Below are 12,305 nucleotides of genomic sequence, written 5' to 3'. Positions count from 1 at the left end.
ATCATCACAAGGCGAGCCTCTTTAAATAGCGTTCAAATCACACGCAGCTTCCACAGTGCGGAATGCGACACCGACCACTCCCTGGTGTGCAGCAAAGTTAGACTCAAACCAAAGAAGCTACATCACTCCAAGCAGAAGGGCCTCCCGCGCATCAACACTAACAGAATTTCTTATCCACAGCTGTTACAGAAGTTTCTAAATTCACTTGAAAAAGCCCTTCAAAACACTCCTACAGGGTATGCAGAGACCAAGTGGGCCAATATCAAAGATGCCATCTATGAGTCAGCAATGACCACCTTTGGCAAACCTGAGAAGCAGAATGCAGCCTGTTTTCAATCTCACTTTGAAGAGCTGGAACCTGTCATAGCCGCTAAGCACATTGCACTGCTGAACTACAAGAAAGCCCCCAGCGAGTTAACATCCGTAGCACTTAAAGTAGCCAGAAGTGCTGCACAAAGTACAGCCAGGCGCTGTGCAAATGACTACTGACAACACTTATGCAGTCGTATTCAGCTGGCCTCCGACACCGGAAACATCAGAAGAATGTATGATGGCATTAAGAGAGCTTTTGGGCCAACCATCAAGAAGATTGCCCCCCTCAAGTCTAAATCAGGGGAAACGACCACTGACCAATGCAAGCAAATGGACCGCTGGGTGGAGCACAACCTAGAACTGTACTCCAGGGAAAATGTTGTCACTGATACCGCCCTCAATACAGCCCAGTCTCTGCCAGTCATGGATGAGCTGAACGAACAGCCAACAAAATCGGAACTCAGTGATGCCATTGATTCTCTAGCCAGTGGAAAAGCCCCTGGAAAGGACGGCATTACCGCTGAAATAATCAAGAGTGCCAAGCCTGCTATACTCACAGCACTCCATGAACTGCTTTGCCTGTGCTGGGATGAGGGAGCAGTACCACAGGACATGCGCGATGCCAATATCATCACCCTCTATAAGAACAAGGGTGGCTGCGGTGACTGCAACAACTAACGTGGAATCTCTCTGCTCAGCATAGTGGGGAAAGTCTTCACTCGAGTCATTTTAAACAGGCTCCAGAAGCTGGGTGAGCGTGTCTACCCTTTCGCGCAGAGAGATCCACCATTGACATGCTGTTCTCCCTTCGCCAGCTACAGGAGAAATGCTGCGAACACTAGACGCCCCTCTAAATTGCTTTCATAGATCTCACCAAAGCCTTTGACCTCGTCAGCAGACGTGGTCTCTTCAGACTACTAGCAAAGATCGGATGCCCACCAAAGCTACTAAGTATCATCACCTCATTCCATGACAACATGAAAGGCACGATTCAGCATAGCCTCATCAGACCCCTTTCCTATCCTGAGTGGCGTGAAACAGGGCTGTGTTCTCACACCTACATTATTTGGGATCTTCTTCTCACTGCTGCTGTCACATGCGTTCAAGTCTTCAGAAGAAGGAATTTTCCTCCACACAAGATTAGATAGCAGGTTGTTCAACCTTGCCTGTCTTAGAGTGAAGACCAAAGTACGGAAAGTCCTCTTTGCTGACGATGCTGCATTAACATTCCACACAGAAGAGTGTCTGCAGAGACTCAGAGACAGGATTGCGGCTGCCCGCAACAAATTTGGCCTAACCATCAGCCTCAAGAAAATGAACATCATGGGGCAGGATGTCAGAAATGCTTTATCCATCAATATTGGTGACCATGCTCTGGAAGTGGTTCAAGAGTTCACCTACCTAGGCTCAACTATCACCAGTAACCTGTCTCTCGATGCAGAAATCAACAAGCGCATGGAAAAGGCTTCCACTGCTATGTCCAGACTAGCCAAGAGGGTGTGGGAAAATGGCGCACTGACACGGAACACAAAAGACCGAGTGTTTCAAGCCTGTGTCCTCAGTACCTTGCTCTACGGCAGCGAGGCCTAGACAATGTATGTCAGCCAAGAGTGACGTCTCAACTCATTCCATCTTCGCTGCAGTACCAGCAGTGACCACTGTTCCTGGTGAAGCTGGTGGTACTGCAGAGCTGCCAGCCCTCTGATTGGCCAGGAGCTTGTTCTTTAAAGGGACTGTGTCCCTAACAGTGGGCAGTTAATTGCCTGTCCGCTGTGAAATGGCTTTGGGGGTCTGATGGAGGGCCAAGGCGGGGTCTCCCTCCACCTTCCGGTCAGCCGCCCGAACCGCTGTCCTCAAAACAAAATTCAGCTCACAGTTTCCAGTGGAAGTGACATGGTAGAATACTTCAGTATATGGTTTGGTACCAGGGAGAGTCAGAATAGATAAGAAGGAAGGGCAGGAGAAAGTTATCCAGCACTCTGGGTGGTCAGCAATCCTCCTATTTCCCAATCTCTACCGCTCTTTGCATTTGTCGGGTTTCCCACTCGAGTGGGTTAGATTAATACCACGGATATCTCTTGCTGTACATACTCACTCACTTTCTTGTTTTGGTCTGTCTTCACCTGAAACCAGAGCACCACAGATGAGAATTTTCAGTTGTTGAAATGACATGCAGTGATCAAATGTCAGTACATGTCAGGATGTGATAACAAGTACATGCATCATGCACTGCATGAGATGGGAAGATTCATTTGGCTCGAATGCATGTATGAATGTGAGTGAGGAATGGTGGTACAAAGTGTACACTGCTGCATGATGGACATTCATTGTCAGCATTGAAAGTACTTTAACACTGCGGAAGGGGAATGCTGCAATTAGGACACTGCATTGCTTGAAGGAAATGGTGGGTTTTCCTAGCTTGGCTGATCCAGTAAAATAATTCATTTTCTTTCTGCATTGCTTTGAGGTACAGTATGGTGCTCATGGTATTGACAGCTGTAGCCATCTCTTGTCATTGTCCTTGAAAATCTCATTTTATATCCAATGCACTTTAAAAGAGATGCTCTTTCTGTACTGACTAAAGAATCTAAGCTATCATGTCTGGAGGGGCCTGCCACAGGTCCCGATTTAAGCTAGGATACGATCAGTGTACTGTCATAGACCAGGCCATATTATTCAGTACATATTCATAACTGTTTTAGGATAGTGACAGATATCATCATGTAAACTCAATTTATTATCTTACTGTCAAAGCATGGAGTGTGAATTATACATATTCACTGCCCCAGAATCATTGTACATTTTGAACATATTCCTAGAATTATATTCAAGTTACCCTCTTATTCATTTTTATTACTTTCTAAAATATTTATCCACATTTCTTTTGCAAGTTTTTTATGGATTCTGCTTCCACCACTTTCTGGTGGGGCATCCCATATCCTAACATTCTTCTTGCACTAAGCAACGTTGGATGTTTTATTATGTTAAAGGCACTATATAAACAGATTCTGCTTGTTGCATAAAAAAATCTACTAATGTCTCCTTTGTTCTCTTGGTGATTATCTTAGATTTAGTTACAATTCACCAAGTACGCTTACTAGTATGATTGAAGCTTCCAAAGAGGAAACAGATGTATAATAATGTCAAGTAAACAGCTGCAAAATGTTGATGTTGAACTCAAATTAAAATACAATCTAGTTTTCATGGCATATACTGATGTATGATAAAGTTTCTATGCAAAGTCCTGGGTGAAAGTTTGAAGAGAAGACAAAACAAAACAACTTAGTCATTAGGTCAACCTCTATGGGAAAATGGTCCCTCTAGATATTATATAGTATTTAGAGCACAGAAACTGGCCATTCCGCCCAACAGGTCCATGCTGGTGTTTATGCTCCTCATCAGCTTACTCCTATCCTTCTTCATCTAACCCCATCAACATATCTTTCTATTTCTGTCTCCCTTATGTACTTATCTAGCTTTCCCCTTAAATGCACCTATGTTAGTTGCTTTTTTACTACTCCTTGTGGTCATGAGTTCCACATTCTAACCACTCTTTGGTTTAAAAAGTTTGTCTTGAATTTCCTATTGGATTTATTATAGGCTATCTTATGTTTATGGTCCCTAGTTCTGTCCTTTGTTGCAAATGGAAACATCTTCTCTACATCTACCCTACCAAGCCCTTTCAGAATCTTGAAGACCTCTATCACGTCATTCCTCAGTCTTCTCTTTTCATAAGATCCACAGCCTGATCAATCTTTCTCAGTTCTGGTATCTTGTAAATACTTTTGCAACTTCTCCCGTGCTTCTTAATCCTTTTTATAGTATAGATACTAGAACTATTCACAGTACTTCAAATGTGGTCTAACCAAGGTTCTATACAAGTTTAACATAACTTCTCTGCTTTTCAATTCTATCCGTCTAGAAATGAAACCTGGTGCTTTGTTTGCTTTTCTTATGGCCTTGTTAACCTGTATTTCTATGTTTAGTGATTTTGTATTTGTACTCCTCTGCTCCTGTATTCCATTTAAATATCTATATTTTCAGGAATATGTGGCCTCCTTATTCTTCCTACCAAAATGTACCTTTTCACACTTAGCTATATTGAAGTTATTTGCCAGTTACACGACCATGATTAATGCCTTCCTTTATTTTGTCACAGTCCTCCTCTGTATTAATTACACCCTTGGGGCTGAATTTTCCTGGCCCACTGGTGATGGATTGGGAGATGTGACAGCTGGCAAAATTGTTCTGGGTGGCCAATTGAGTCCCTTAAGTGACCAATTAAGGGCCCTTCACATCTCCATGGGCATTTAGCCAGTGTCTGGAGGGCTCGCCTCCACGTGTGGAGGTCACTAGGGTTTCCGGAGGGGGCCCTCTTTGATGAGCATTCCATGGCCCACGGAAGGGCCAGCAGCAATGGCTGCCCTTGCCGCAATGGTGCCACCAGTGCTCCAAGATCATCCCCCACAGCTCCCCTACACCCCAGTCCCCGTGCCTGGCAGTCAGGCCCCGGCTTTCTCCAACCCAACTCACCTGTTTTCGAGGGCACCCGCCCTCTCTATGGAGTTGCAATCTCAGCACTGGCCACCACTAGTGGTGGCACTACTGAGGTTGCTGAGCGGCCGGTGCTGTGATTGGGTCGGCAGTTCTTGGGAACGGGCCACCATCCACAAGTGGCTGCCACCGGCAATATGTCGGCCGGGTCCCGTCGACGACGAAGAGAGGTTGCCTCTCAGTTTCAGCCCTGGAGGTGGTACTTCCAGGTAAGCAGCAAAGTTCACCCCTAGGTGTCATCCACAAATTTTGAAATTGCACTTCTGATTCCTGAGTCCAAATTGTTTATGTAAGTGGTGAGCAACAGTGGTCCCAGCACTGACCGCTGTAGAACACCACTTCCCACCATTTGCCAGTCTGAATAACTACCTTTAACCTTATCTTTCTGCTTCCTGTTTTGTAACCAGCTTTCTATCCATTCTGCTAGTGTCACCTGACTCCACATGTTCTGATCTTAGTCATGAGTCTATTATGCAGTACCTTATGCAAATTCTTTTGGAAATCCAAATATATTGGACACGAATTTGGTTTCCATAGTGTCAACTGGGGCGTGCTGCGCCGCCAGCTGCTTCTGGCAAGACCCAAGCAGCTTTTTTTCCTGAGAAGGGCGCTTGTGTGGGCATCCCTGCATGAGCAGGAAGAAACTGTTTTGGCATATTCTTGTCGTCACACAGTCCTGCGAGCTGATATGAGGCTAGACTTCCTAATTTGGCCCATGCAAGTTCATTGAACCTTTGAGAATGTCATTTTACAAAGATCAAATGTTGAGCTGCAAAATGGGCCCTGCACCATATTTAAAATGCCAGGCACTCATTTTGCGGGCAAATTAATTTTGAAGAACTTCTGCTATTTCAAAGTGTCTGGAAGTACTCTGGAGTGTTTTTGGAGGTGTTGTGGTGGGTTCCTAGATTTGGCAGAGAGTGTTGCTGCCTCTTAACAGGCAGTACAGAGAAGTAGATGACTTGTCCACACAAAGGCTACTACAGGTAAGGGAGCAGCAGTGGCAGTACCTCTGGGTCTGCAGCATGACAGGGAGATGGAGCAGAGGCTGCAGAGAGGGAAGTGCTGCATGATGCCCTCTGCCAACTTGAAGCTGGACTTCTCCATGCTCCTTGAAAATGACAAGAGGCTGTCTGACAGGCCAGTTAATGCACCCAGTACCTCAGTGTGCATGCCCATCAGCAAATTCCTGTATGCCACCCCATTGAGGTACTCATCTGAGTCCTCTGCAGCAGAATTTGTCTGCAACCTCACTCACTAGTGAGCTAGCAAAGGAACCCTCCTACCCTCCTTTACCCCCAGCTTGGCTGCAGCCCACATGTGCTCAGTGACTCATCACATACTGATCCCAAGGCATATGCAGTGCTAGTATCTGATCTGGTAGCTGTGTGCCAGATCAAGTGATGGGCTCTCTTTTTCAATGCTGCCCTGTTGCTCTCTCTCTTCCTCCTGGGTCTGGCAGATGGAAGTTCTTGGGTGTCTGAAAGCAAAAAATCAGAAGGGGAAGGTTGGTGTGAGGGAAGGGAAGTGGGTTGGAAAGCAAGAGAATCATAATCACACCATCTGCAGTTTGCTCATCATGGCAGATCATGGATGAGCTGGGAATTGAGAAAGGGCATAAGGCAGGAACATACCATCATGCTCAATGTTGTTAGTGATGCTGGATAACATGGGCTCTGGAATAGCTGGCCCCATGATGCTGAGAGCCATCTCCTCTGTAGGGCTCAGGAGATGCAGACGTCTTTGTTCCCTGTCAGTTATGCTCTGCTTCCTTCTATTATATGCCACTTTGTCCTGCAAGAGAGAGGACGGAATGCCACTGATAGTGCAGCAGTGTATTTGGATGATGCACCTGTCATAGCTTATTAACTGGAGGTATGTGGAGGCAGCAAGAGGTGGATGTGAGGCTGCCAACATTGGTAGGTGTGTGAGGGTAAGGTGAAGTATCTGGATGTGAGGCATGAGTCCTGAGTGCCAGAGAGTGCTGCTGGTTGAGTGTTGGGGGTGTAGTGTGTTAAGCAGCATGAGAGGTTGGTGGTGGTGTGAGTGGGCGATGTCCTGTGGAGATGCATTCACTGACTTTGACCATCCACATCAGGATATTAGACTTCTTATGGCATTGCTGCTCGTTCCTTGGATCCAGAGGACAGGAATTGACCTTCCTGATGATCTGCTCCCACTCCCTTCTGAGGGTGATGCTTGAGGGCCTCCTGGCACCCTGTGGAACCATGATGTCTCTCTTCCTGCCCACCTCCACCACTGATGCTTTCACTCCCACAGTCCTCTCTCTGCCCTGGTATTGCATTTTCCATGCTTTAAGTTGCATCAATATTGTTCAATGCAGCTTCCCTTTAAGAAGTGCTGACTGATTGCACCACATGCTCGCCACACAGTATTTCTCAGCCTCTTGCAGAGCGCAGACAGCTGGGAGCATGGCAGATGCTTGGCCCTATGCGACAATCATGGCAATGAGGTGGGCAGCACCAAATTTGCGTTATGCCCACCTCCAACGGAACTGGTGCAAATCACGATCCCCGTGCCTGAAAAATGAAGTAAGCCACTTTTTCGCCTTTTATGTATTCAGCATTACCCTTATTTATCCTTTCTGATACTTCTTTGAAGAATTCAATAAGTTTGGTCAAGCATGACCTTGCCTTTTGAAATCCATGCTGACTATTCCTTATTCTATTTTCAGTTTCTAGATGTTACTTTATTATATCTTTGAGTAAGGATTCTATTTTCTTTCCTACCACCAACAATAAGCTAATTGGTCTTTGGTTCTTTGAACTTGCTCTGTCGTCCTTTTTAAATATAGGAATCACATTAGCTGTCTGCCAGTCCTCTTGCACCATTCCCTCTAATGAATTTTCATATATATAAAAATACTAATATATATATATATATATATATATATAAATAATAGTGCCCTTGCTATCTCTTCTCTAACCACTTCTAAAATGCATGGATGCAATCCATCTGGACCAGGGGGTTTATCCTCTCTAAGTTTTAAATTATCTCCCCCCTTTCAATTACCTCTACCCTTTCTTTCTTAAATGTGTTTCTATCATTTTTGACCTCTTCTTCTAAAGTCATATCAACCATTTGGTTTCCTTGGTAAAAAGCGAGGCTATGTAATTATTTAATATTTCTGCCATTTCGCTGTCATTACCTGTGAGATGATCATGGGTATCCCTTAGTAACCCTATCCTGATTTTTTTTTAAATTTAAGTACTTCTGAAATACTTTGCCATTTCTTATTACATTCCTTGATAGTTTAATCCTGTAGCTCTCTTTGCCTTCTTATTTTTTTACTTTCCTAACCTTTTTGTATAGCCTTTTAACACCCTCTCCTTTGCTATACATGTATTTAGTGTATGCCTTTTTCTTTAGTTTCAATTTTACCCTTATTTCTTTATTCATCCATGGTGTGTCATTACTTGTCAGTTTGTTGTTCTTTTTGGTGGGATATATTTCTCCAGGACTCTATTGATTACCATTTTAAAGGCTTCTCATTGCTGTTCTATTTCTTTGTATGTCAGTAAACCTTTCCAGTTTATTTTTCCCTGTTCCATTCTGATGCCCTTAAAATCAGTGTTTTCCCCCCAGTTTATTAGTTTGATCTTTATCTTACTTATGGCCTTCTCAGTCTTCCTCTTAAACTTTATTATGTTGTGATTGCAATTGCCTAGATGTTCCCCAACAGTTACTCTTATCTGTTCTGGTTTACTTCCCATTACTACATCCTGTACTGCTCTCTCTCTTTTGGGTATTTCACAAACTAGGGTAAGAAAGGAGTCCTGCAGACAGTGTAAAAACTCCATTCCCTGCTCTCCTTTTGCAACCTCTTGTTGCCAGTTTATTTGGGGATAGGTAAAATCTCCCATAATTATTATTCTATGTCCTTTCCTCATTTCATATACTTGCTTTCATATTTCTTCCTCTAACTCCTTTGCACTATTAGTGTACCTGTATTAGTGTGATTGATCTCTTATCTCTCATTTAAATCCATATGGATTCTAACTAACCTTCTGTTAGTAACGTTGTTTTTTTCTACTTCTATTATGTGACCTCTAATTAGTATTGCTGCCGCACCTCCATATTCCTCCCCTATCCATTTTATTATGTTTGAACCTGCAATATTTAGTTGTCGGCCCTGTTCTTTATGTAGCCATATTTCAGTTTATCCTCCTGCATCTGGTTCCTCGCTACAGATTATTGCTTCCATTTCCCCCTTTTCTTTTGGATGCTATGCACATTGCTGCACAGGCAGTTTAATTCATTTTTAATAGTTGTTCCTTTTATTTCATTTTTAACAGTCCTTTTGTCCTTCTGTTTTATAACTATAGCCGTTTATGCTATCCTTGTTCCTAACCCTGGTCTGACCGTTACACTCATCTCCTATTTCTTTTATCTTCGAACTTATGTTATTTTCACCAGATCCCTACCCTGTCTTACTAATTTAAAGCCCTATTGTCGGTCTTATTTATCCTTTCCCCTAGGACACTGGTCTCACTCCGTTTCAAGTAGAGTCCATCCCAGGGGTCCAGCTCTTTCCTGTATAAGTACTGGTGCCAGTATTCCATGACATGGAACCACTCCTTCCCACACCATCATATTATCGTTAAAGAACCTGCAAGATATCTGTTTTTCTTGAGAACATCTCTCCAAGCTAGCAAGCTGGCTGTACTTATGTACAGTCTTTTTATAACTTAGTCTTTCTGATAAAATGTAAATGATCAATAATTTGAATGAAGCAAAGTAATAACAAGCAAAGTGGAATATTAGTCCTGGAAAAAATGTTGAGTTATCAGATAATTGGAATTTAGGTGTCTTTCAATTAAGAGAAGTAGATTGTGCAAAGGAAATAGTCCTAATAGTTATTTGGCTAGTACAGCAGTGACCAGACTTACAATATAGAGAACAGGGTGCTGGGTCTGAGTCGTGGGATTAATACTGCAGCTACTGTCTGACGTTTTCTACATTTTAGAGGATTTCTACTTTTTGTTTGTTCACCAGAAAAAAGCAATAAGCTTTGTCCCTTGTACGAATCAAAAACCTAATTGATGCTCAACCTGACATTTTAGGGCTGTAACTAAAACCCTCTTGTATTTCCCTTTTCTGCATTTTTTTTCAGTTCAGAAATGAAGTAAAATTCATAAAAGAAAATAACTTGCTTCATTTACTTGTATAGCTCTTTTACTGAACATTGCCTTAATCCGTAAAGAAAGCTTTAAAATTGCCTATCGGTAATAAGGGCTTATGGTGAAGGGTTAAGTAAAGGATAACTTGTAAATTAGCTTAAGTTAATCTCTGAAGTTTATAAAAAGGTAATAATCTGTCTGAAGAAGTAATTAATTGTGTCAATGATTTACCCAATTTATAAAGTTGTAGTAAAGTTACGTATTCCTGTAAATTTCATGTTTGTAATCCTCTCCACTGAGTAAGAAGTTTCTAACTTACAAATTTTAAACAAATGACACCAGAAATACTGGCGAGTGTATCAGATAACAAATGTGGAAAAAATCTGCTGGAAGATAAATTAATACTAGAAAGAGCAGGAAGGCATGGAATTCTAACTTCCAGGTTAATAGGTGCTCCAATTATGACTCATATTTCAAGTCCACACATGTATTACTTGAAACTTAGAACTCAGGAAAGCACAGACATGTTACCTCTCAGTATCTCAGTGTGATGTAAGTTAATAAGATGGTATTTTCTTAATAAACTGGACAGATCTAAGTCTTGTAAAGCTTATGAACATCATGATAAAATATTACCTTAATGCTGGAAAATGGGAACTAGCGCCATAGTGCTTTTGGTCTAACCTTTCAGTTCAAGCCTGGTGCAGATCTGCAGCAATGTAAAACACTACAGCCTAAGTTCACCGTCTCTACCATAACCACTTCCTGTAACAAACACATTAACTATTTCTTTCCTCTAACATCACAAATGAAGGCAAATGTATGTTTAGTCACATGACTGACTAAATTTAGCAGTTGTTTTCTCAGAATGTAATGAACCATGGTGAGGCAGAATTTACTTTTCAAAAAGTATTAGAAAACAGTTTACCCCGAAATATAAAACAAGCTAAACAGCATTCTTTTGCTTCAGATAAAGGATAAGTTGATTCCAGTAAATTTAATGCAGTTAAAATACATTGCTCTAAATAGATTAAAGAGCTGATAAGCATTGGTAAACCCTACGATCACGATGCCTAAACATTTTGGGAATATGTATCAATGATTTAGACAATTATGTCAGAGCAAACTATCTAAAGGGCACCAAATTTAACAGAGGTTTTTAAAAATGTTTTTTATGCAATGTTCAACAGTCTTCTTACAGCTATAGATTGTAGTCAACTCTATGCAAAATGATCTCAAATTGAACTTCCAGACTTTTTTTCCACCTGCTCACTAACTCCAATTACCACTGGTGCTCATAAAGAACAAGCGCTGCAGGGATTTGCTGCTCTGGCTATTTGGAATTTCCTTCTGAAAGATGTTTTTGACTAGTTATTATTACAACTAAAGTTCTGTGGGGTTTTTGCTTTTCTGTTATTAATTTCTGCATTGACTTTTTGTATAACTTCCTGCTGGTGCTGTTTTTTCCTAATTGTACTGCAAGTCTAGTTTTCCTCCATCTTTTCCCCACAATAATCTTTCTGACAACTGCCATATCACGCGCAAAAAGCAAATTGGTCGGCTTGGCAATTCCTTTGACTGTGCTGATTGCAGCCCGAACATTGGGAGAGGAAGAGGAAAATCTATAGAGGGAAGAAAGCCGGGCAGGACTGCACATGAGGCATTTGGTATTCATTCGCTCTTACGTCGGAACCATGTTTTGAGCTAGACACACCGTCACCTACTGGCAGTTATCTGACTCCTGCTTTATGGTTGATTGTAGGGTTCTGAACCTCTTGCACATTACTGTAGGAATTCTGAGTTGTGTATTTCTGCAGATTTTACAAAAAAATAAGCAAAGTGCACTATCATTCTCAGCAAACTATATGAAGCTTTTCTGCTTATTAATGAGCTCCCCATAATAAGCAAATCCTGCACTGCAAGAACTTGTCACCACTGCAACAGAAAATGTCTGAGTCGATCTGAACCTACATTCAATTAGCTGCTGCTTCTCTGAGACCACTTCCACATGCTCTTCTTCATTTATGCACTGTGCTTCACAAATTCCTGACCCTGATTATACAAATTCTCTATGATGCAGGCAGAGGAGGTGGTTGGTACCTGTATAACCAGGAATGTGTGCGTTCTGGAGATGACTGGGTTACTGATTCCCACTGGTGCCAGGTTTGTTATCTTGGCAGATCTTTATTAGCCAGAGGAAGGGAAAATATGTTACACTGGTGCCTGTATAAAATGGCAGAGGCACCAGGACTGCTGTTTAATGGGTGCTACATGCAATTATAACACACTGTGTTGGCC

The 12,305-nt window shown here is 42.2% G+C and overlaps 1 protein-coding gene across 9 annotated transcripts in view; it reads right to left on the bottom strand.

Annotated features, from left to right (window-relative positions):
- Positions 1-12,305, bottom strand: part of simc1 (SUMO interacting motifs containing 1) — a 146,819-nt gene that overhangs the window by 112,371 nt on the left and 22,143 nt on the right. For 5 of the 9 annotated variants that reach the window (XM_068043448.1, XM_068043456.1, XM_068043450.1 and 2 more), the window contains exon 1: positions 10,644-10,740. The exons of 1 other annotated variant lie outside the window; for it this stretch is intronic. The gene's annotated coding sequence lies outside the window, so the exon portion shown is untranslated. Of the gene's footprint in view, positions 1-10,643; positions 10,741-12,305 lie in introns of those variants that run through there. 3 more of the 9 variants (XM_068043454.1, XM_068043458.1, XM_068043453.1) reach the window with 3 other exon arrangements.

This window comes from Heterodontus francisci, chromosome 12 (assembly GCF_036365525.1).
Source record: "Heterodontus francisci isolate sHetFra1 chromosome 12, sHetFra1.hap1, whole genome shotgun sequence".
Classification (NCBI taxonomy): domain Eukaryota; kingdom Metazoa; phylum Chordata; class Chondrichthyes; order Heterodontiformes; family Heterodontidae; genus Heterodontus; species Heterodontus francisci.
The sequence above is the reverse complement of the archived record's forward strand: the minus strand, read 5'-3'. Positions and strand labels throughout refer to the sequence as shown.